Below are 26822 nucleotides of genomic sequence, written 5' to 3' on the forward strand. Positions count from 1 at the left end.
GGATTTTCTAAATAAGGTCTATGGAGAGAGAAATGTCCCTCCCATGGAGACAGTAAAATGGAGGCTCCAATCCCTTCTCCTTTTCTCTAATGCTTGGAAACCCTAGCAGAGCAACTAAAGGAAAATCTCAAGGAATCTTAGGGAACTGCTAGAGATGTCGCTATCACTACCAGGCTACGCACGTGAGCCCACTTAGAGGTAAAGGATGAGTTTATTACAATTAGGGTTAAAATGAACATGTGTAAGGATTCTTAGAGGATCAAATTGGAGTTTATTTTAGGATGTTTATTGTATTATAATTCTTCCTTTATGATTATAATTACAATATTGTTGTGTTTGACAAATCAATTGATTCCCTGATGCGAATTGGTTGATAAAATTAAGTGCTCTTGGTGTTTTCGTGTTTTTGACCTATAATTTTGATTTATTTGATTTTGATATGATTATGTGAAATTGTTTAAGGTGTTTTACCCATGTTGTGAGAAACATTTTTGTATAATTTGTTTTGTATTTTGGACAAGATTTACTAGATTAGCGTGATAAATTGTTATATTGGGATCATGAAATTGTGATTGAAATTATATGTAAGGGATAAATTGAGCATGTGTTAATCTGTGGAATACACATGAACATGTGATGGTGGATTGTGACATTGTGAGATGTCAAATTATGGACATGGGATATGGTTGTGAATAAGTGTGTGGTTAACACTTGATATGAAAATTATTTGTGTTGTGAGTTGTGAATTATACAATAACCTGACTAGTGTTTACCTTGAGAAAAGTGTTTGTTGCAACCTACCCTTCGGCGGGAGGGCGAGGTAAGATAACGATGTGCGTCTTCCAAAAAGGAGAACGCGCGGAAGTCGCCACCAATGTTTATTTGAGGAAAACGTTAAAAAAAAACCAAAAAGAAAGGTCTGTGAATTTCAAAAATAAAGGTTCAGGAGTTGTTTAAGTGTTGGGAAGGTATTAGCACCCCACACGCCCGTCACAAGGGACGGTAGCCTTTAATCGAATGTGCGCAGCGTGACTTCAAAATTGGTTATTTTCCCTTTTTGTATCTTTTTACTTTTTTTTGGGGGGGGGGGGGGTCTACAAGGGTGTTGCCCTTGCTCCTAAGTAAAGTGTGATGAGGAATTTAGACCTACGTAATTCTTTAAAGTAAGAAAGTTGTGTGTTGAGTTGATTTTAGGCTTTTGAAAGATTCATTCTTAACTAACAAGAAAAGAAATTCAATTATATGTTGATTTCATCTTGGTTTTGTCGCAACCTACCCTTTTGCAGGCGAGCGAGGCGAGGCTCACGAGTGCGTCTTCCATAAGAGGAAAATGCGCGGAGTCGCCACCAATGTTTATTGAAAGGAAAACGTTAGAAAAACTAAAGGAAACCGATCATGAAGAATATTCCAGATTCGGGAGTTATCTTTACGTTTGAGGAAGGTATTAGAACCTCTCACGTTTGTCCCAAAGGACAACAACCTTAGATTAGAATTGTGTGAAATTATGTATCTAAACTTTTATTTCTTTTTTATTTTTGAGGTCGACAAAAGCGGGGCTCTTGCTCCTACGTACCCTCCATCGAAGAGGAAATCAAACCTACGTAGTTCTTTCAAAAGGGGCGAATCAAATGATTCTTTTTACTTGGAAGGTTGTCATTTAAGGCGTTGGACCTTAAAATGATCCATTTTTACTTGGTGAGAAAAGCTGAGGCGTTGGACCTTAAAACGTTTTTTCAGTGATTTTTGCGGATAAAAGCTTGATTTTGTGAGTTGATTTTAGCCTTAGTTTCACTTTAGTTATTAGTCAATTCTATTAAGAAAGAGAAATCCCAAAGAGAAACGTCCGATTGATTTTTTGTTTTATTTTACAAAAAGATATTTTTTTGATTATTATATTATTATTTTACCTCCTTTTTTGGTTTCCAACATGGTTACGGCATGACCGAACGGTCGAATTTCATTTTAACAGAAATTAACGTATGTTACAATTCAAATGATCGGTGAAAATTTATTTTATTTTTTGATTAGGCGAGAAAATGACTTAAATAAATGACTAAAGCACGTCAAAAGGGGGTACGAAAAGTAAATGAAATGAAAATACAAGTACGCGAGACAAGCGGGGACCACCAAAGGTACATAGAATGAATTGAAAAAGCTCGATTTCAGGAACTTACCGGTTGAAGACCGAAGAACACGAAGAACGAACGAAAGACGACGGAAAATCTTCCCGGAATCACCCATTGAAATGTTTCGGACGCGTTACGGAAGCGCTTCGGCTCGAATTTTCTTCACGGAAACAATTTTTTCACTAATTTCAAGTGATCCCAAGATACAAAGAGGGCTGAACGTCTTTCTCCTTCACTCCTCCCCCTATTTATAGGAAAATGAGGGAGGAGCTTGCCACCCAGCTCACCCAGGTGAGCTAGGTTGCTTCCTCCAAAAGCAACCACCTTCTGGAGGAACATCTTGGAAGGCCCAAGTGGGCCTGGTTGCTATTTGCACCCCCCTATTTACTAAATACACCCCCTGTCTTTTTTTGCTGATTCTTTTTCCGTAACGTTATGGAAATTTACGAATTTCGTAACAATACTTGTTTTCCTTCCGTAATGTTACAGAACCTTACGGATTACGTAATCATCCATTTTTTGGCTTTCAGAATGTTACAGAACCTCATGGATTGCGTAACAATGCTTCCTTTTGATTTCCGGCATGTTACGGAACCTCACGGATTGTGTAACAATGCTTCCTTTTGATTTCCGGCATGTTATGGAACTTCACGTATTGTGCAACAATGGGTGCCAAGTACCTCTTAGCGGTCAAGAAAAGGTTGTATGCCATCAAACAATGGTCCCCGGAAGAAATTAGGGTATGACAGTTGCCCCTCTTTACTTACTTTTTATCGGAGATAAGAGGAAAGTAAAGATAAAACACTGATTTTGTCCGTCTTAGCCCTTTTCCGTAATTAATCTATGAAGACCTCTGAAGGCCATCCTTTGCCCATCATGGGAATTGAATTGATCTCAATCACAATAGTCCCAACCCAAAACGATTTGAAATAAGTGACTCCTGTCTCTCCTTCTTTCTCTGCACAACACAAAACAAAACAGACAAACAAACAAAAATAACATAATATATATACGTATACACATGTTTGGTGAAGGAACCGATTGGGAAAATAACAAAAAACTGTATTTTCCCCTTACCAGAGGCTCCATACTTGATAACGGAGGACGCATGAACAGTGCTAGGCAATCAATTCATGGGGCTTCGAATAAGATGGTGGAGGATGCACGAATAGCGCTAGGCAATCAATTCGTGGGGCTCCAGACTCGATGGTGGAGGATGCATGAATGACAATAAATTCCTGGGGCTCCGAATAAGATTTGATGGTGGAGGATGCATGAATAGTGCTAGGCAATCAATTCGTGGGGCTCCGGACTCGATGGTGGAGGATGCATGAATGACAATCAATTCATGGGGCTCCGAACAAGATTTGATGGTGGAAGATGCACGAATAGCGCTAGGCAATCAATTCGTGGGGCTCCGAACTCGATGGTGGAGGATGCATGAATGAAAATCAATTCATGGGGCTCCGAACAAGATTTGATGGTGGAGGATGCATGAATAGCGCTAGGCAATCAATTCGTGGGGCTCCGGACTCGATCATTGAGGATGCATGAATGGCAATCAATACATGGGGCTCCGAACAAGATTTGATGGTGAAGGATGCACGAACAACGCTAGGCAATCAATTCGTGGGGCTCCGGACTCGATGGTGGAGGATGCATGAATGGCAATCAATTCATGGGGCTCCGAATAAGATTTGATGGTGGAGGATGCACGAATAGCGCTAGGCAATCAATTCGTGGGGCTCCGGACTCGATGGTGGAGGATGCATGAATGACAATCAATTCATGGGGCTCCGAATAAGATTTGATGGTGGGACCGAATGGTCCACCGGGTTCTTTCACCTAAAAGGCGAACATGCTTTAGCAAGGAAAAATAAATCACTCACGAGAGCACCATTTTTTAGAGAAACAATATGCTTATGCCAAAATAGTTTTCCTTGTAACCGAAAATGAAGGGTAGGACGTCAACGTTTAGCTTTTAAATGAACATTCAGGGGAAACGTCAGGTCAAACTGAAACTGGGAATAAAATCACTTGCGGTGTATAAAAACTCACACAAGTAAGTGTTTTACCCTAATTCCAAACCATAGCTGCACCATGACTTTATTTTGCACATGATTTCCTATCGAACCAAAATATTACACGCGCGATCACGGATCAATAGAATTTTCTCGAGGGTAGTGTTTTTGGAGAGGAAGCTGGGTGTTTCGGTCTTTTCCTCTTTGTTTATGTGGGGCGGGACATCGCCAGTTGGGAACGACCTTGAATGGTAATCCCAAAGGAAGAACCACTTCAAAAATGGGTTTTCCCTTTGCCGGTGATTATTTACCTCGCCAAAAGTTTATCCGGTCCGAAGATCTTCTGTTCTCTTTCCTGGTTTCCTTTATTGATCGGGTATTATTCTATTTTCCTCCGATCTTTTCCTTTTTTACTTTCTTCCGATCTTTGATCGGGAATCCTTCTTTTCCTTTTCTTTTCTTTCTTTTCATTTCTTCCTTTTCTTTATTTTCATTTCTTTTCCTCTTCTTTTCTTTGATTGGGAATTCGATTTTTAGCATTCGTTATTCGCTCTCCCTTGAGGAGATTCTGCTGTCCTTTTCTTCGGGGGAAAGGATAAGGATTCTCTTCATGGGCCAAGGTTCAAAGTAGCTTAAGGTTGTGTCTCAACATGGTCTTTTCATCATGCGTGCCTGATTTTGATATTTGGGGCAAAACAAATTCAGGTGTCAGGGTGTCAGTTTGGGTTAAACTCCCATATTATTTCCACGAGGCATGCGTAACAATGATGATTTGGAAATAACGTGCAAAATTAGTCATGCATACAGCTAGGTGGGTACTCAAGCATCCAGTTTATGGCATTGTGATACTAAGGCTTGGGATTTACACAAGTAGACCCAACGCTTCCAAATTATGTTCTTTCATTGGTTCAACGAATCCATCCATTCTTATCTCAGTTATTTTGGAAAATAAACTCTTAGCGTCAGTTTCTTGTTTCCAAAAGATATGTTTGCTCTCTACGAATGATTTGTGCTTCCTATGACCATAACATGCTGACCTTCGAGGTCTTTCTTTCTCTTTTCTTTTTGTTTCACTTTTTTCTATGCATGTTTGCAAAAAACTATACATCCATTGCTATCTATGAGAAAAGCTTTTTCTCTGTACACCTACATTCCTATACACGAAAAACTTTTTCTGTATACACACGCATTAAAAACTCTTTCTCTTTATATCAACATGGTCTATATAAAACCTCTATTCCTTTTCAAAGATTTCTTTTTTCCTTTTTCAACATACACTCGTTGTTTATACAAAAATTTCTTTATATACACTCATTTCTCACACACAAGAATTTCTTTTCACACATTATTTATACACACAAAATCTTTCCATACACTTTTTATATACAAAAACTCTTTTCTTTTCTTTATATACAGATATGACATTTGTTCACAACGCCTCTTTCTTTTTCTGTTCTTGTTTTGTTTGTTTTATTTTAGGACGACGTTCCTAAATGAAAACTCTACACGGTTCCGGAATTTCAACAAACATTATCGACAATAACGAAGTAAGCACTAACGCAACAGTCCAAACAAAATGTATGCACATAACAAATGACAACCAAAACAACAAAAACAAACGTTAGTCCCTCAAGTCATAGAAATAAAATAACCAGTAAATGATAAAGGATGAAACATAAAAAGAACATGAATCTGGGGATCCCATGGTCATGTGGCTCCGCTCCCTCCCAAGAAACCGAGCAAATCCGTCATCTCCTCATCCGTGCGGGCCTCCTCTACATCACCGGGAGCCTCTGCAGGCGCCTCCCCTGCCTAGGCCTCGGGCCAATCTCCGGGCCATGCAACCTCAACCCTAAACTGATCTGAAGTAGGGCATGCAAAAGGAGCGAAACCCTGGCCCTACTGACTGAGGCTGAGCTGGTAGAGACACTCATGTATCTGCACCTGCCCCTGGTGGTTGGCCGCCTGCTGGCGAACCAAGTGTTGTAGATACCGCTCCATGCCTAATGACCCAGCAGGATCAGCCTGATGAGGTGGTGGCGGTGCATCTGCGGCCTGTGGTGCATCACCCTGCGCCTACCTAGGCGTGCAATACTTCTCAATGAAGGCCCGGGTGATCGGCGGTCGGATCACCTTACTAGGTGTGACGGGAACCCCGAATGACTGGCAGAGGCCCGTGATCAATGCTGGAAACCCCAGGGCCCTGTTAGACTTATCTGGGTCTAGAGGGTGCCTGATGGGTGGCATACCTGCAAATAAATAGATGGCGTCAGCAATCAACTAAGCCACATGGACGCTCATCCGTGTCAGGATGGCATACACCAGCTGACACTTCGGCAGAGGAAGGTCAGAGTTATGATCACTAAGCAAGACATTGCTGAGCAACAATGTCATCCACATCTGGGTCAAGGTGGTCATGCTAGTACGCATGATCCGCAACCGCCTCCCTACAACGGTCCAAGCGAAATCTTGACCCGATATGCATAATAGTTGGGCAATGACCTCTTCGTCGAACCCATCGGCCCTTTTCCTCCTCTGACTAAACTCGCACTCCTGGCCTTCCTCTAACACCAGCGGGTCACCTAGGAACTGGCTGAGGGCATCTACGTCAAAGGGAATCCACTGACCCCTCACCCATGACTGCATGTCCCGCACTCCCTCCTCTGTGGGCCAAGCATTGGCATAAAACTCCAAGACTATATCTGGGTCAAACATAGCCATGGGAGTGACCAGCGACGTCCAATGTCGGCGGGCTATCTCTTCCTGAAAATCGGTGTACTCATCGTCCCTGAGCTGGACGCGTCTCTCTTGGTGGAACGACCATCCTTTGATGGCCTCGAAGCGCTGCTGGTGCTCGGCGCTCTTGAAACGGTGGCTATCAAACTTGGGGGCGGCACTGGTCCCTTTAGCCGCGACGTCCCTCCTTGATCTCTTTGTGGAAAGCTTTTTCGGAGCCATTTCCTGCGAGGAGAAACATTTGGAAAGTTAGTTTACAAGAAAAATACCAATCATTACGAACAAGAGCCAAACAACACTTATATGGCGCGAGTGTCAACATGCACTTTACAAAATAATCACATTGGGGCATGTGCTATTTTATGACACATATCCATATACATGCATTTACACACGCACACATAAAATTCTTTTTGGTGAAAGGCATTTTATGACACACATCCATGTATGTTTTTGACAAGCCTTTCCATGCTACATCCCACATATATGCACATTTTTTGAAAGGCTCTTTATTCTACCTACTCACAAATATACACATTTTGAAAGGCATTTTTTGCACTACCTATCCAACATATACAAATTTTGAAAGACATTTTTTGCTATATATTCACACACTTTGCAAGGCATTTTCATGCTATATATTCACACACTTTGCAAGGTATTTTCATGCTATATATTCACACACTTTGCAAGGTATTTTCATGCTATATATTTACACACTTTGCAAGGTATTTTCATGCTATATATTTGCACACTTTGCAAGGTATTTTATTCACATATATACATACTATTGAGAGGTATTTTTCATGCTACCTAGGTGCAAGGTATTCCTCATGAGGCAGCAAATTCTAGTGAAAACTTCTCAAACATGTTCTAATATTCATGCATTTTTCATTCAAAACCAAAACTTAGATTCCTAGGCATAAGTCATGCTTTTGGCACTTTAGTCTAGCTTCTACAAAACTGCCCACGCACTCACAATGGCAGCCATATGTGCACAATTTGTTTCACAAGCTAAGTTTCACAAAATCATGCGCAAATGCCATTGAGGCATTTCACCGAACACTTGGTGGGCGCATGTTTAAGCATGAAAATCAAAGGAATGGGGGCAATGTGGCATGCCCCATTATCTCAGAATGCACCATAGGCCTAGGGCCATCCCCTACAACCCCTCAATTCATCAAAAACAAGCAACAATCCAAGGATAAATCCCCCCATTTTTTAGCAAATACATGCAACTTAGAGCACCAAAATGCATCAATGGAAAACTAGAGAGCCCAAGAATGAGGTACTTACTTGTTGGAGATGAATAACAGAGCAAAATGGAATCAAAAATGCAAAAAATGGTGACCTAAGGGCTGCAAAATTCGTGAATCCCATGAGCTCTTGCTTTTTTGAATGAGGGGGGAGAGTTTTTGGTGCAGAAACCTTCCTCCTCCCCCCTTTTTAACCCATTTCGTGCAGGGGTTGCTCGCCCAGGCGAGCTAACCTGCATTTTTTTTTTGGGAGGAAATAAGTAAGGCTTCTATGGGTCGGCGTTCGCTTACTCAAACCCCCTCAGGGTATATTAGGCATCCAATATTTACTTTAAAGACATAACAATAATAATTACTGGGAATTTAAAGGATACTTGGTTGCCTTGCAGCGGTGCTTTCCGTTTGTCCCTAAGTACCTGAAAGTAGGAAACAACATTGCGCGGCGAACTGTGGCCGCATTACCATTTTACCTTGATTGGTTTCTGCCTTTAGCTTTGTCTCAACATCTGACCATTGCCTAAGACGATTCTGCCCCTGTTATCACAAAATATGCATGCGTATCCGTATGCATGAGTGTTTTCAAATGCAATAATCTTCTTAGTGAAAGCTAGTTAGGTTCAGTTTTAATTAAGCGCTTGGGGCACCCCATGAACTGAGTGAAAGGGCTCAGGTTATCACAAACTGCACATGATTTAAAACCAAAGTGAGGACTGAAGCCTCAAACCCATGTTCTCTTCTTTTAATGAACTATGACGAGAAAATTACAGCGGACAGAAATCCCTGGAGGAAACCAAGAAGAACACACAAAATTAAAAGAACATGCAGCGATTTCCTCAATTACCCCAGATCTTAAGCGTAATATCGCTTGACAACATTGGAGTTCACGGGCGAGGGTAGCTCCTCGCCATCCATGTTGGTGAGCACCAGAGCCCCTCCAGAAAAAGCCCTTTTCACAATGAAAGGCCCTTCATAGTTCGGGGCCCACTTCCCTCGATTATCTTTAACAGCATGGGATATCTTTTTCAGCACAAGGTTTCCCTCGTTGAACTTGCAAGGGCGCACCTTCTTGTCGAACACGTTCTTTATCCTTTGTTGATACAGGCACCCATGGCTCATGGTCGTCAAACGCTTACCTTCAATAAGGTTGAGTTGGTCGTAGCGTGTTTGAGCCCACTCTAATTCCTCTAGGCCCGATTCCGCTAGTATCTTCTGGGAAGGGACCTCTACCTCAAATGGGAGTACCGCTTCCATCCCATAAACCAAGGAGTACGGCGTTGCCCCAGTAGAAGTTCGTACCAAGGTTCGATATCCATGTAGGGCAAAAGGCAACATCTGATGCCAATCTTTGTATGACACTGTCATCTTCTGAATAATCTTCTTAATATTTTTATTTGCAGCCTCCACAACCCCATTCATCTTCGGTCGATAGTGGGTGGAGTTATGATGCTGGATCTTGAAATCCTCGCACATTTCCTGCATCATTTTGTTATTCAGATTGGTGCCATTGTCAGTAATGATTTTCCTAGGGAGTCCGTATCGACAAATCAGTTCCCTCTTTATGAATCTGACCACCTCACTCCTCGTGACATTGATATAGGAAGCCGCTTCGACCCATTTGGTGAAATAATCTATCGCCACGAGAATGAAGCGATGACCGTTCGAAGCTTTGGGTTCGATGGCCCCTATGACATCTATCCCCCACATGGAAAAAGGCCAAGGGGCGGACATAAAGTTCAGAGGATGTGGCGGAACATTGACATTGTCTGCGTACGCTTGACATTTATGGCATTTCCTTACATGGGTGCAACAATCGCTTTCCATAGTGAGCCAGTAATAACTTGCTCTAAGGATCTTCCTGGCCATAGCATGTCCATTGGCATGTGTCCCAAATGAACCCCCATGGACTTCCTCAATCATGTAATTCGCCTCTTTGGCATCTACGTATCGCAGGAGGGTCATGTCATGCTTTCGTTTGTACAGGACGGTACCACTCACAAAGAAACCAGTAGCCAATCTCCTTAACGTTCTTTTGTCATTGTCGGAAATCCCTGGTGGATATTCTTTGTTCTGACATACTGTTTGATGTCGAATACCACGGTTTCCCATCTCGCTCTTCCTCTATCGCACAATAATGTGCCGGCTTGCCCCGAGATCTGAATTCAATGTACGGTAGATCCCTGTGTGGGGCAAGTTGAAACATGGATGCCAAGGTGGCCAATGCATCGGCCATTTGGTTCTCTTCCCAAGGTATATGGTGGAAAGAAATGTCGTCAAAGAATTCGGCTAACTTCAAGATATAAGTTTGATAGAGTATCAATTTTTGATCCCTAGTTTCCCATTCTCCTCTCAACTGACGTATTACCAAAGCCGAGTCTCCATACACTTTGAGTAGCTTTACGTCAAAAACAATGGCAGCTTGAATTCCAAGGGCGCACGCTTCATATTCGGCCATATTGTTGGTACAATCAAAACCTAGCCTGGCCGTGAAAGGAATACATAGATCATCTGGGGATACAAGGACTGCCCCTACTCCATGGCCCAAAGCATTAGATGCCCCATCGAAACAAACAATCCATTTGTCTATATCCTCGTGCGTCCGCTTCTCTTTGAATAGGGCCATGATGTCTTCATCCGGGAACTTGTTAGACAAGTGGCCTCAGATATCTTAAGAAGGGGGGGGGGGGGGTTGAATTAAGATATTACAAACTATTTCCCCAATTTCTATTTCACTTTCTATTCAAGTTACAAATTCCCTTAACAATGAACTTCTTAAATATTGATTCAAATAGAACAATCTGAATATAAATATAAAACAATAATAAATAAAAGAGTTTAAGGGAAGAGAAAGTGCAAACTCGGATTTATACTGGTTCGGCCACACCCTTGTGCCTACGTCCAGTCCCCAAGCAACCCGCTTGAGAGTTCCACTATCTTGTAAAATCCTTTTACAAGTTCTAAACACACAAGAACAATCCTTCCTTTGTGTTCAGAATTCTTTTACAACAAGAGACCCTCGGTCTCTTAATCCCTTAGAGAATTAGAAAGAGGAGAAGAATGAATCTCTCTTGAAAGAGATAGATTTTACAATCTGAGCACTCAAATGATTCCTTAATGAATTGCAAGTGGATTGGCCAAGGAATTTTTAAGAGGATAAAATGATTTTGCTCTTTGAGAGAATAAACACTTGTTGTTCTAAAAAACTCTGAGCAAATTCGTGTTCTAAGTCACATATATATAGACCATTGGTGGTCATGTAAAAACCATTTGAGAAGTTGTGACTCTTAGAAATATTTTTTTGAAAATCTTGTCTGGTAATCTATTACAGGATTTGTGTAATCGATTACAGCTTTTAAAATTTGAATTAAAACGTTTATTAACTGCTGGTAATCGAATACCAATATTGTGTAATCGATTACACAGTCTAAAATTTGAATTCAAATATTTAGTAGTTGTTGTAAATCATTTTTGGCCACTGGTAATTGATTACATCCTCTGGTAATCGATTACCAGAGAGGAAATCTCTTGATAAACACTTTTTAACATGCATTACTTGGCCAAACCTATTGCTATATCAATTAGGAATTCCCTTCCTAAAATACTAGTGATCATCTTGATGTTGTGGCTTGTATTCTTGAATCATTGTCTTGAATTTAAACTTGAAAAGCCCATTTGCATCAAATCATCATGATCATCATCAAAACACCAAAGGCATTAGCATCTACAATCTCCCCCTTTTTGATGATGACAATATAAGTCCTGAAATCAAGATACAAGCAAGCAATGTATATATATAAAATTTGCGTTCACTCCCCCTATGTTTTGGAATTGATGATCACTTGATTTCTAAGCTTTTTCTAAGCCTTTCTACACACCATTTTTCTCCCCCTTTGGCAACATCAAAAAGCCAAAGTACTTGGGAATCAACACAGATATAATAATGAAGTGGAAACATAGTAATGACAAAGTATAAGGCATAACCAACCAAACTCATAAATAAGACATAACCAAACCAAAATCCAAACAGTTCAAAATTCAAAACCACATAGTATCAAAGCATAAAAGTCTGAAATCCAAATACTACAAGATAAATAAAGTACGGAAAATAATAATCTAAGTAGCATAGCCAAAATACACGGCTTATAAGAGACATAGAATTGGAAACTAAATTCTAAGAAGGTGGAGGTGGTGGTGGAAGATTGAAACTCTGACAAATGTAACCCACATCCTCTTCAAGCTGTGTGAGGCGAATATCCATGTAGATGCAATTGCCTTTGATGTTTTGATGATGATCATGATGATATGATGCAATTGATGTAAATGGGCTTTTCAAGATTAAATTCAAGACAATACTTTAAGATTACAAGTCACAACATCAAGATGATCACTAGTATATTAGGAAGGGAATTCCTAATTGAATTAGCAAAGGTTTGGCCAAGTAATTTAAATTAAAAAGTGTTTTTCAAAGGATTTACTCTCTGGTAATCGATTACCAGAGGATGTAATTGATTACCAGTGGCCAAATATGTTTTATAACAGCTACTAAAATTTGAATTCGAAATTTTAGACTGTGTAATCGATTACAAAATTTTGGTAATCGATTACCAGCAGTTAATAAACGTTTTAATTCAAATTTTAAAAGCTGTAATCGATTACACAATTCCTGTAATCGATTACCAGACAGGATTTTCAGAAAAATGTTTCTAAGAGTCACAACTTTTCAAAGGCTTTATTCATGACTACCATTGGTCTATATATATGTGACTTATAACACGAATTTGCTCAGAGTTTTTCAGAACAACAAGTGTTTATCCTCTCTGTTAGTGCTTAGCTTTACTGAGCTTTAAAAGATTGGCTAAAATTTTGTTAAAACTTAAGCACTTAGACAATGAAGGAAAGCTGGAGTTGCTGCACATGATGTCCAACGTAATGTCAAGGAATCAGATCGGGCTGCACAATGCACAAGGCAAGATAAAATGTCAAATGAAGAATTGAAGCTGCAGAATCCACGATGTCGGATACAATGTCCAGGACATCCTGCCCGAAAATACTGGACACATAAATCTGTTATATCTTTAACAGATTAATGTGCAGTTAGCAACAGAATTAGGCGATCTATCTTTAGGAACGAATTAAAAGATAATTAAAGTTCGAATTACAAACTTGAATAGTTCGTTCAGGGATTAAAGATTAAAGATAAAAACTAAAAGATCAAACTTTATCTTTTAGATCTTTAAGTGCAGATTTTCAGGAGAATGATAGATCTTATCCAGCGCAAGTTGTTGCAGCCCAGATACGCACACTGCTATATAAACATGAAGGCTGCACGAGTTTTGTACCAAGTCCGAGATTGAAGAGTTATTTTGTGAGTTTTGGGACTTGAGTGTTTTGTGAGCCACCTTGATGCTACCCTAACATCAAGTGTTGGACCTGAGTGTGTAGAGTTGATCTCTATTGTTCAGAGAGCAATCTCTGGTGTGTCTTTGATTTATTTGTAAACACGGGAGAGTGATTGAGAGGGAGTGAGAGGGGTTCTCATATCTAAGAGTGGCTCTTAGGTAGAGGTTGCACGGGTAGTGGTTAGGTGAGAAGGTTGTAAACAGTGGCTGTTAGATCTTCGAACTAACACTATTTTAGTGGATTTCCTCCCTGGCTTGGTAGCCCCCAGATGTAGGTGACGTTGCACCGAACTGGGTTAACAATTCTCTTGTGTTATTTACTTGTTTAATCTGTTCATACCGTCAAATATAATCTGCATGTTCTGAAGCGTGATGTCGTGACATCCGGTACGACATCTGTCATTGGTATCAGAATTTCAATTGGTATCAGAGCGGGCACTCTAAATCACTGAGTGAGATCTAGGGAGATAAATTCTGATGAACATGGAGAAAGAAGGAGGACCAGTGAACAGACCACCCATTCTGGATGGAACCAACTATGAATACTGGAAAGCAAGGATGGTGGCCTTCCTCAAATCACTGGATAGCAGAACCTGGAAAGCTGTCATCAAAGGCTGGGAACATCCCAAGATGCTGGACACAGAAGGAAAGCCCACTAATGAATTGAAGCCCGAAGAAGACTGGACAAAAGAAGAAGACGAATTGGCACTTGGAAACTCCAAAGCCTTGAATGCCCTATTCAATGGAGTTGACAAGAATTTCTTCAGACTGATCAACACATGCACAGTGGCCAAGGATGCATGGGAGATCCTGAAAACCACTCATGAAGGAACCTCCAAAGTGAAGATGTCCAGATTGCAACTATTGGCTACAAAATTCGAAAATCTGAAGATGAAGGAGGAAGAGTGTATTCATGACTTCCACATGAACATTCTTGAAATTGCCAATGCTTGCACTGCCTTGGGAGAAAGGATGACAGATGAAAAGCTGGTGAGAAAGATCCTCAGATCTTTGCCTAAGAGATTTGACATGAAAGTCACTGCAATAGAGGAGGCCCAAGACATTTGCAACATGAGAGTAGATGAACTCATTGGTTCCCTTCAAACCTTTGAGCTAGGACTCTCGGATAGGACTGAAAAGAAGAGCAAGAACCTGGCATTCGTGTCCAATGATGAAGGAGAAGAAGATGAGTATGACCTGGACACTGATGAAGGTCTGACTAATGCAGTTGTGTTCCTTGGAAAACAGTTCAACAAAGTGCTGAACAGAATGGACAGGAGGCAGAAACCACATGTCCGGAACATCTCTCTCGACATCAGGAAAGGTAGTGAATACCAGAGAAAGTCAGATGAAAAGCCCAGTCACAGCAAAGGAATTCAATGCCGTGGGTGTGAAGGCTATGGACACATCAAAGCTGAATGTCCCACTCATCTCAAGAAGCAGAGGAAAGGACTTTCTGTATGTCGGTCTGATGATACAGAGAGTGAACAAGAAAGTGATTCTGACAGAGATGTGAATGCACTCACTGGGAGATTTGAATCTGCTGAAGATTCAAGTGATACAGATAGTGAAATCACTTTTGATGAGCTTGCTATATCCTATAGAGAACTATGCATCAAAAGTGAGAAGATTCTTCAGCAAGAAGCACAACTGAAGAAGGTCATTGCAAATCTGGAGGCTGAGAAGGAGGCACATGAAGAGGAGATCTCTGAGCTTAAAGGAGAAGTTGGTTTTCTGAACTCTAAACTGGAAAACATGACAAAATCAATAAAGATGCTGAATAAAGGCTCAGATATGCTTGATGAGGTGCTACAGCTTGGGAAGAATGTTGGAAACCAGAGAGGACTTGGGTTTAATCATAAATCTGCTGGCAGAATAACCATGACAGAATTTGTTCCTGCCAAAAACAACACTGGAGCCACAATGTCACAACATCGGTCTCGACATCATGGAACGCAGCAGAAAAAGAGCAAAAGAAAGAAGTGGAGGTGTCACTACTGTGGCAAGTATGGTCACATAAAGCCCTTTTGCTATCATCTACATGGCCATCCACATCATGGAACTCAAAGTAGCAGCAGCGGAAGGAAGATGATGTGGGTTCCAAAACACAAGATTGTTAGTCTTGTTGTTCATACTTCACTTAGAGCATCAGCTAAGGAAGATTGGTACCTAGATAGCGGCTGTTCCAGACACATGACAAGAGTTAAAGAATTCCTGGTGAACATTGAACCTTGCTCCACTAGCTATGTGACATTTGGAGATGGCTCTAAAGGAAAGATCACTGGAATGGGAAAGCTAGTCCATGATGGACTTCCTAGTCTGAACAAAGTACTGCTGGTGAAGGGACTGACTGCGAACTTGATCAGCATCAGTCAGTTGTGTGATGAAGGATTCAATGTAAACTTCACAAAGTCAGAATGCTTGGTGACAAATGAGAAGAGTGAAATCCTAATGAAGGGCAGCAGATCAAAGGACAACTGTTACCTATGGACACCTCAAGAAACCAGTTACTCCTCCACATGTCTATTCTCCAAAGAAGATGAAGTCAAAATATGGCATCAAAGATTTGGACATCTGCACTTAAGAGGCATGAAGAAAATCATTGACAAAGGTGCTGTTAGAGGCATTCCCAATCTGAAAATAGAAGAAGGCAGAATCTGTGGTGAATGTCAGATTGGAAAGCAAGTCAAGATGTCCCACCAGAAGCTTCAACATCAGACCACTTCCAGGGTGCTGGAACTACTTCACATGGACTTGATGGGGCCTATGCAAGTTGAAAGCCTTGGAGGAAAAAGGTATGCCTATGTTGTTGTGGATGATTTCTCCAGATTTACCTGGGTCAACTTTATCAGAGAGAAATCAGACACCTTTGAAGTATTCAAGGAGTTGAGTCTAAGACTTCAAAGAGAAAAAGACTGTGTCATCAAGAGAATCAGGAGTGACCATGGCAGAGAGTTTGAAAACAGCAAGTTTACTGAATTTTGCACATCTGAAGGCATCACTCATGAGTTCTCTGCAGCCATTACACCACAACAAAATGGCATAGTTGAAAGGAAAAACAGGACCTTGCAAGAAGCTGCTAGGGTCATGCTTCATGCCAAAGAACTTCCCTATAATCTCTGGGCTGAAGCCATGAACACAGCATGCTACATCCACAACAGAGTCACACTTAGAAGAGGGACTCCAACCACACTGTATGAAATCTGGAAAGGGAGGAAGCCAACTGTCAAGCACTTCCACATCTTTGGAAGTCCATGTTACATTTTGGCAGATAGAGAGCAAAGGAGAAAGATAGATCCCAAGAGTGATGCAGGGATATTCTTGGGATACTCTACAAACAGCAGAGCATATAGAGTATTCAATTCCAGAACCAGAACTGTGATGGAATCCATCAATGTGGTTGTTGATGATCTAACTCCAGCAAGAAAGAAGGATGTCGAAGAAGATGTCAGAACATCGGGAGACAATGTAGCAGATACAGCTAAAAGTGCAGAAAATGCAGAAAACTCTGATTCTGCTACAGATGAACCAAACATCAATCAACCTGACAAGAAACCCTCCATTAGAATCCAGAAGATGCACCCCAAGGAGCTGATTATAGGAGATCCAAACAGAGGGGTCACTACAAGATCAAGGGAGATTGAGATTGTCTCCAATTCATGCTTTGTCTCCAAAATTGAGCCCAAGAATGTGAAAGAGGCACTGACTGATGAGTTCTGGATCAATGCTATGCAAGAAGAATTGGAGCAATTCAAAAGGAATGAAGTTTGGGAGCTAGTTCCTAGACCCGAGGGAACTAATGTGATTGGCACCAAGTGGATCTTCAAGAACAAAACCAATGAAGAAGGTGTTATAACCAGAAACAAGGCCAGACTTGTTGCTCAAGGCTACACTCAGATTGAAGGTGTAGACTTTGATGAAACTTTCGCCCCTGTTGCTAGACTTGAGTCCATCAGATTGTTACTTGGCGTAGCTTGCATCCTCAAATTCAAGCTGTACCAGATGGATGTGAAGAGCGCGTTTCTGAATGGATACCTGAATGAAGAAGCCTATGTGGAGCAGCCAAAGGGATTTGTAGATCCAACTCATCCAGATCATGTATACAGGCTCAAGAAGGCTCTCTATGGATTGAAGCAAGCTCCAAGAGCTTGGTATGAAAGGCTAACAGAGTTCCTTACTCAGCAAGGGTATAGGAAGGGAGGAATTGACAAGACCCTCTTTGTCAAACGAGATGCTGAAAACTTGATGATAGCACAGATATATGTTGATGACATTGTGTTTGGAGGGATGTCGAATGAGATGCTTCGACATTTTGTCCAACAGATGCAATCTGAATTTGAGATGAGTCTTGTTGGAGAGCTGACTTATTTTCTGGGACTCCAAGTGAAGCAGATGGAAGACTCCATATTCCTCTCACAAAGCAAGTATGCAAAGAACATTGTCAAGAAGTTTGGGATGGAAAATGCCAACCATAAAAGAACACCTGCACCTACTCACTTGAAGCTGTCAAAAGATGAAGCTGGCACCAGTGTTGATCAAAGTCTGTACAGAAGCATGATTGGGAGCTTACTATATTTAACAGCTAGCAGACCTGACATCACCTATGCAGTAGGTGTTTGTGCAAGATATCAAGCCAATCCTAAGATAAGTCACTTGAATCAAGTAAAGAGAATTCTGAAATATGTAAATGGCACCAGTGACTATGGGATTATGTACTGTCATTGTTCAGATTCAATGCTGGTTGGGTATTGTGATGCTGATTGGGCTGGAAGTGCAGATGACAGAAAAAGCACTTCTGGTGGATGTTTCTATTTGGGAACCAATCTTATTTCATGGTTCAGCAAGAAGCAGAACTGTGTGTCCCTATCCACTGCAGAAGCAGAGTATATTGCAGCAGGAAGCAGCTGTTCACAACTAGTTTGGATGAAGCAGATGCTCAAGGAGTACAATGTCGAACAAGATGTCATGACATTGTACTGTGACAACTTGAGTGCTATTAATATTTCTAAAAATCCTGTTCAACACAGCAGAACCAAGCACATTGACATTAGACATCACTATATTAGAGATCTTGTTGATGATAAAGTTATCACACTAAAGCATGTTGACACTGAGGAACAAATAGCAGATATTTTCACAAAGGCATTGGATGCAAATCAGTTTGAAAAACTAAGGGGCAAGCTGGGCATTTGTCTGCTAGAGGATTTATAGCAATTACTTTTATCTGAACGTGCTCAAACGTTAATAGCGCGTTCACTACTGGGCCAAAACAAATTCGACCGTTGCTTCACACGTCCCTCTACATTCCTCATTCAAACTCATATTTTCGTGGTAATCTCGGTTTCATCAGCATTCCCCAACAGCTCTCAGAGGTTTACGAAACCACTCCAAAGGCTCTGCTTCTCCATGGCTACCTCACCAAAAGAAACTTCATCTCCTGGTTCACCCTCTGTACCATCATCTCCATCATCCACCAAAGCACCATCAAACCAGGAACAACCTGAATTCAATATCTAACCCATACAAATGATTCCTGGTCAAACCCCTGTTCCTGAGAAACTGGTCCCCAAAAGACAACAGGGAGTGAAGATTTCTGAAAACCCTGGCCTTGCAACAAGTCCTAGGGAAGTAGACACGGAGATGGATAAGAAGATCCGCAGTATTGTGAGTAGCATTCTGAAAAATGCTTCTGTCCCTGATGCTGATAAAGATGTTCCAACATCTTCCACCCCAAATGCTGAAGTCCTCTCTTCATCCAGTAAAGAGGAATCAACAGAGGAAGAGGAACAAGCCACAGAGGAGACCCCTGCTCCAAGGGCACCAGAACCTGCTCCAGGTGACCTCATTGACCTAGAAGAAGTAGAATCTGATGAGGAACCAATTGCCAACAAGTTGGCACCTGGCATTGCAGAAAGATTACAAAGCAGAAAGGGAAAAACCCCCATTACTAGGTCTGGACGAATCAAAACTATGGCACAGAAGAAGAGCACTCCAATCACTCCTACCACATCCAGATGGAGCAAAGTTGCAATCCCTTCCAAGAAGAGGAAAGAAATTTCCTCATCTGATTCTGATGATGATGTCGAACTAGATGTTCCCGGCATCAAGAGGGCCAAGAAATCAGGGAAAAAGGTGCCTGGAAATGTCCCTGATGCACCATTGGACAACATCTCATTCCACTCCATTGGCAATGTTGAAAGGTGGAAATTTGTATATCAACGCAGACTTGCCTTAGAAAGAGAACTGGGAAGAGATGCCTTGGATTGCAAGGAGATCATGGACCTCATCAAGGCTGCTGGACTGCTGAAAACTGTCACCAAGTTGGGAGATTGCTATGAAAGTCTAGTCAGGGAATTCATTGTCAACATTCCCTCTGACATAACAAACAGAAAGAGTGATGAGTATCAGAAAGTGTTTGTCAGAGGAAAATGTGTTAGATTCTCCCCTGCTGTAATCAACAAATACCTGGGCAGACCAACTGAAGGAGTGGTGGATATTGCTGTTTCTGAGCATCAAATTGCCAAGGAAATCACTGCCAAACAAGTCCAGCATTGGCCAAAGAAAGGGAAGCTTTCTGCAGGGAAGCTAAGTGTGAAGTATGCAATCCTGCATAGGATTGGCACTGCCAACTGGGTACCCACCAATCATACTTCCACTGTTGCCACAGGTTTGGGTAAATTTCTGTATGCTGTTGGAACCGAGTCCAAATTTAATTTTGGAAACTATATTTTTGATCAAACTATTAAGCATTCAGAATCTTTTGCTGTCAAATTACCCATTGCCTTCCCAACTGTATTGTGTGGCATTATGTTGAGTCAACATCCCAATATCTTAAACAACATTGACTCTGTGATGAAGAGAGAATCGGCTCTGTCCCTGCATTACAAACTGTTTGAGGGGACACATGTCCCAGACATTGTCTCGACATCAGGGAAAGCTGCTGCTTCAGGTGCTGTGTCCAAGGATGCTTTGATTGCTGAACTCAAGGACACATGCAAGGTGCTGGAAGCAACCATCAAAGCCACCACAGAGAAGAAAATGGAGCTGGAACGCCTGATCAAAAGACTCTCAGACAGTGGCATTGATGATGGTAAAGCAGCTGAGGAAGAAGAAGAAGCAGCTGAGGAAGAAGAAGAAGCCGCTGAGGAAGAAGAAGATGCAGCAGAGGATACAGAATCAGATGATGATGATTCTGATGCCACCCCATGACCATCAGACCTTTATTTTTGCTTTTTACTCTTACTAGCTATAGGGGCATGTCCCTTTGAACAATTGATTGCTATTGGTCTGTAATATTTGCATGCATTCTACTTTTGTCAAATTCTGTCTAAAAAGGGGGAGTAATAGTATTATGCATGATTTTGAGTAGTAGGATACTATGTATGCAATAGTAGTATTATGCATGATTTATGATTTTGAGTAGTAGGATACGATGTATGCATGATTCATGATTTTGAGGGGGAGTTGTATGTATATGATTTTGAGGGGGAGACTGCTGCTGCTGATGATGACTGATGTAAGCTACTGTAACTACTAGTAGCTGATAGAAGATGCTGCAGTAAGAGCATGGAGACAGGGGGAGCAGAAAGCTGATGTCACGTGAGATGTCGTGACATCCTGGAAACGACTTGCAACTTGCAGAATGCCGCAGTGAACTGCTTCACAGCAGTAGGAGCATGGAGACAGGGGGAGCAGAAAGCTGATGTCACGTGAGATGTCTTGACATCCTGGAAACGACTTGCAACTTGCAGAATTTTGCTGTCGCCACTACAGATACCGCTGTGCTTGATTACTCTGATAATGAAAGTTGCTGATCCCACTTGCATAACTGCTCGTACCTGCTCAGGAAGTGTCTAAGTATGTTTTAGACAAAATTTGCCAAAGGGGGAGATTGTTAGTGCTTAGCTTTACTGAGCTTTAAAAGATTGGCTAAAATTTTGTTAAAACATAAGCACTTAGACAATGAAGGAAAGCTGGAGTTGCTGCACATGATGTCCAACGTAATGTCAAGGAATCAGATCGGGCTGCACAATGCACAAGGCAAGATAAAATGTCAAATGAAGAATTGAAGCTGCAGAATCCACGATGTCGGATACAATGTCCAGGACATCCTGCCCGAAAATACTGGACACATAAATCTGTTATATCTTTAACAGATTAATGTGCAGTTAGCAACAGAATTAGGCGATCTATCTTTAGGAACGAATTAAAAGATAATTAAAGTTCGAATTACAAACTTGAATAGTTCGTTCAGGGATTAAAGATTAAAGATAAAAACTAAAAGATCAAACTTTATCTTTTAGATCTTTAAGTGCAGATTTTCAGGAGAATGATAGATCTTATCCAGCGCAAGTTGTTGCAGCCCAGATACGCACACTGCTATATAAACATGAAGGCTGCACGAGTTTTGTACCAAGTCCGAGATTGAAGAGTTATTTTGTGAGTTTTGGGACTTGAGTGTTTTGTGAGCCACCTTGATGCTACCCTAACATCAAGTGTTGGACCTGAGTGTGTAGAGTTGATCTCTATTGTTCAGAGAGCAATCTCTGGTGTGTCTTTGATTTATTTGTAAACACGGGAGAGTGATTGAGAGGGAGTGAGAGGGGTTCTCATATCTAAGAGTGGCTCTTAGGTAGAGGTTGCACGGGTAGTGGTTAGGTGAGAAGGTTGTAAACAGTGGCTGTTAGATCTTCGAACTAACACTATTTTAGTGGATTTCCTCCCTGGCTTGGTAGCCCCCAGATGTAGGTGACGTTGCACCGAACTGGGTTAACAATTCTCTTGTGTTATTTACTTGTTTAATCTGTTCATACCGTCAAATATAATCTGCATGTTCTGAAGCGTGATGTCGTGACATCCGGTACGACATCTGTCATTGGTATCAGAATTTCACTCTCAAAGAGCAAAAATCATTTTATCCTCTTAAAAATTCCTTGGCCAATTCAATTGCAATTCATTAAGGAATTATTTGAGTGCTCAATCTGTAAAATCTATCTCTTTCAGAGATTCATTCTTCTTCTTCTCCTCATTCTCTAAGGGATTAAGAGACCGTGGGTCTCTTGTTGTAAAGGAATTCTAAACACAAAGGAAGGATTATCCTTGTGTGTTTAGAACTTGTAAAAGGAATTTACAAGATAGTGGAACTCTCAAGCGGATTGCTTGGGGACTGGACGTAGGCTCAAGGGTGTGGCCGAACCAGTATAAATCTGAGTTTGCACTTTCTCTTCCCTTAATCTCCTTTGTTTATTATTGCTTTATATTCATATTCAAATTGTTTTATTTGAATCAATATTTAAGAAGTTCATTATTAAGGGAATTTATAACTTGAATAAAAAGTGAAATAGATTTTTAATTGGAGAAATAGTTTGGAATATCTTAATTCAACCCCCCCCCCTTCTTAAGATATCTGAGGCCACTTGTCTAACAAGTGGTATCAGAGCTTCATTCTTGTATAAAGTTTAGAAGCTTCAAGAAAAAGATGGCCTCAGCAAATTCCTTATTTCCAGAAGGGAATTCTATCAATAGACCTCCAATCTTTAATGGAGAGGGTTACCACTACTGGAAAACCCGAATGCAAATTTTTATTGAGGCAATAGATCTAAATATTTGGGAAGCCATAGAAATAGGGCCTTATATACCCACCACAGTAGAAAGAGTTTCAATAGATGGTAGTTCATCAAGTGAAAGCATAACTATAGAAAAACCTAGAGATAGATGGTCTGAAGAGGATAGAAAACGAGTACAATACAACTTAAAAGCCAAAAACATAATAACATCTGCCCTGGGAATGGATGAATATTTCAGGGTTTCAAATTGTAAGAGTGCTAAGGAAATATGGGACACTCTTAGATTAACACATGAAGGAACTACGGATGTTAAAAGATCTAGGATAAATGCACTAACTCATGAGTATGAATTATTTAGAATGAATGCAAATGAAAATATTCAAAGCATGCAAAAGAGATTTACACATATAGTAAATCATCTAGCAGCCTTAGGCAAAGAATTTCAAAATGAGGATCTCATAAACAAGGTGTTAAGATGTTTAAGTAGAGAATGGCAACCCAAAGTAACGGCCATTACTAAGTCAAGAGATTTGTCTAATATGTCCCTTGCCACTTTATTTGGAAAGTTGCAGGAACACGAGATGGAACTATTGAGATTACATCAACATGAAGAAAATGACAAGAAAAAGAAAGGAATTGCTCTTAAAGCATCATCCTCAATTCAAGAAGAAAGTGATCAGGATAATGATCCAGATGATGATGATGATCTAAGTTTTTTTGTAAGAGGATTCAACAAGTTTCTTAAAGTAAGAGGAAATCAGAGGCGACCCAATTTTAAATCAAAGAGAAGGACAGAAAATTCATCCTCTACTCTAAAATGCTTTGAATGCAATCAACCTGGACATCTGAGGGTTGATTGTCCCATCTTCAAGAAAAAGATGGAAAAATCTGAAAAGAAAAATCATAGTGAAAAGAAACTGAAGAAAGCATACATCACATGGGATGAAAATGATATGGAATCTTCTGAAGATTCTGAAAATGAAGAGATAAATCTCTGCCTTATGGCTAAAAGTTACGAAAGTGATGAAGAGGTAACATCTTCAAATAACTTATCTACTTCTTTTGATGAATTGCAAGATGCATTTGCTGATCTGCATAAAGAGTCAATTAAACTTGCAAAATTAGTTTCATCTTCAAAGAAAACAATTTCAAATTTAGAAAATGAAATTTCGAAATTAAACAAAGAATTAGATCTTCTTAGAAATGAAGTCTCAATTTCTAAAACAAATGAAAAAGTTAATATCTCCGCTATTTCTGACAAGAAAATATCAGATTCTTGTAGTTGTTGTGATAAATATGTAAAAGAAATTAAAGAGTTGAAAAATTCACTTGCAAAATTTTCATATAGTAAAAATAATTTAGATGTTATATTAAGTAAACAAAGATATGTGTCTAATAAAAATGGACTAGGGTATAAATCTGAAAAACAACAAAAGTTTCATAAAAACTTTTCCACTTTCACACAAAAATGTAATTCTATCACTTGTTTTTACTGTGGAAGAAGAGGACATGGCATATCAACTTGCTACTTCAAGAAAAATTACAGTAATATTAAAATGATATGGGTTCCAAAAGGATCCTCAGTTTATACTAACATGCAAGGACCCAATAAAGTTTGGGTACCTAAGTCAAAAACTTGATTATGTAGGTATCTTTGAGAAAGAAGTGGTACATAGATAGCGGATGCTCAAAACATATGACTGGAGATGCATCAAATTTTACACACATCTCTCCAAAGAAAAACGGGCATGTAACATATGGTGACAACAACAAAGGTAGAATCCTTGGAGTGGGTAAAATAGGTACAAATTCTTCAAACTCCATTGAAAATGTTCTACTTGTTGAAGGCCTTAAGCACAGCCTGCTCAGTGTTAGTCAATTATGCGACAAAGGCTATCTAGTATCATTTGATTCTCAGAAATGTCTTATAGAACATAAGCATGACATTAATATAAAGCATGTAGGACATAGAGTCAATAATGTTTACATGATAGACTTAAGCATAAAACTAGAAAACAATCATTGCTTTCTTAGCAAACATGATGATCCATGGTTATGGCATAAAAGAATTTCTCACATAAACATGGATCACTTAAATAAATTAATTTCAAAATATTTAGTAGTTGGTTTGCCTAAATTGAAATTTGAAAAAGATAAACTATGTGATGCATGTCAAAAGGGCAAACAAACAAGAGTCTCATTCAAACCTAAAAATGTTGTTTCAACCACTCAACCCTTACAATTATTGCATATGGATTTATTTGGTCCATCTAGAACCATGAGTTTTGGAGGAAATTACTATGCTCTAGTTATAGTTGATGATTTCTCTAGATATACTTGGACATTATTTATTACACATAAAAGTGATTCATTCCAAGCATTTAGAAAACTAGCTAAAGTCATACAAAACAAGAAAAATCTTAAGATTGCATCCATTAGAAGTGATCATGGGGGTGAATTTGAAAACAAAGATTTTGAATTATTCTGTGATGAACATGGTATTGAACACAATTTTTCTGCACCTAGAACCCCTCAACAAAATGGAGTTGTTGAGAGGAAAAATAGGTCATTGGAAGAAATTGCTAGAACTTTATTAAATAATACTTCTCTTCCAAAGTATTTTTGGGCTGAAGCGGTCAATACTGCATGTTACATCATGAATAGGGCCTTAATAAGACCTATTTTAAAGAAAACCCCATATGAGTTATTTAATGGTAGAAAACCTAATATTTCTCATCTACATGTTTTTGGTTGCAAATGCTTTGTGCTCAATAATGGAAAAGATAATCTAGGAAAATTTGATGCAAAATCTGATGAAGGTATTTTTCTTGGATATTCATTACAAAGCAAAGCATATAGGATATATAATAAAAGAACTATGAATATCGAGGAATCCATTCATGTTACCTTTGATGAATCTAATGCTATCTTGTCAAGAAAGAATATACTAGATGATATTGCAGATTCTTTAGAACATATGAATATTCATGAACAAGATTCCAAAGGAAATGATAAAGGAAACAATGAAGATCCTCCAGAAGAAGTCAAATCCAATTATGAACTTCCAAGAGAATGGAAAGCTTCAAGAGATCATCCCCTCGACAACATTATTGGTGATATCTCAAAAGGGGTAACAACTAGACATTCTCTTAAAGATTTATGCAATAATATGGCTTTTGTATCTATGATTGAACCTAAAAATATAAAAGAAGCCATAGTAGATGATAACTGGATCATTGCCATGCAAGAAGAACTGAACCAATTTGAAAGAAACAATGTGTGGAAATTAGTAGAAAAACCTGAAAATTATCCTGTCATAGGAACAAAATGGGTTTTTAGAAATAAATTAGATGAACATGGTATAATTATTAGAAATAAAGCCAGGTTAGTAGCAAAAGGGTATAATCAAGAAGAAGGAATAGACTATGAAGAAACATATGCTCCTGTTGCAAGATTAGAAGCCATTAGAATGCTTTTGGCATATGCATCCATAATGGATTTTAAACTTTATCAAATGGATGTTAAGAGTGCCTTTCTAAATGGTTTAATTCAAGAAGAGGTATATGTTGAACAACCCCCTGGTTTTGAAATTCCTGATAAACCAAACCATGTTTATAAATTACAAAAGGCTCTTTATGGTTTGAAACAAGCCCCTAGGGTGTGGTATGAACGCTTAAGCAATTTTCTTCTAGAAAAAGAATTCTCTAGAGGTAAAGTGGAT

This window comes from Glycine max, chromosome 16 (genome assembly GCF_000004515.6).
Source record: "Glycine max cultivar Williams 82 chromosome 16, Glycine_max_v4.0, whole genome shotgun sequence".
Lineage (NCBI taxonomy): Eukaryota > Viridiplantae > Streptophyta > Magnoliopsida > Fabales > Fabaceae > Glycine > Glycine max.